We start from the raw sequence: 287 nt of genomic DNA, 5'->3' as shown, positions 1-287 counted from the left end.
TGTGTTGTATAGGCAATAAGTAGTTTCTATGGGCGCAAGCACGAGCTGCTGCAGCAGGGGAGGCTGCTGCGCTCTATAGCGATGCAGCCGCAGCACCTGGCCCGCTTCCTGCAGCCTGGGCGGCTTCTATCTCTTGTTGAGGATGATGGGACGGAGTGGGGCTGGGCTACATGCGTTCAGAAAGTAAATAAACCCTAAACCCTAAACCCTAAACCCTAAACCCTAAACCCTAAATAGGAGATAGGAGGAGATAGGGGATAGTGTGTTATGGATTGTATTGGTGCTGT

This window comes from Eimeria mitis, genomic scaffold (genome assembly GCF_000499745.2).
Source record: "Eimeria mitis Houghton genomic scaffold, Emh_scaff6947, whole genome shotgun sequence".
NCBI lineage: Eukaryota > Apicomplexa > Conoidasida > Eucoccidiorida > Eimeriidae > Eimeria > Eimeria mitis.
Note: the sequence above shows the minus strand (reverse complement) of the source record.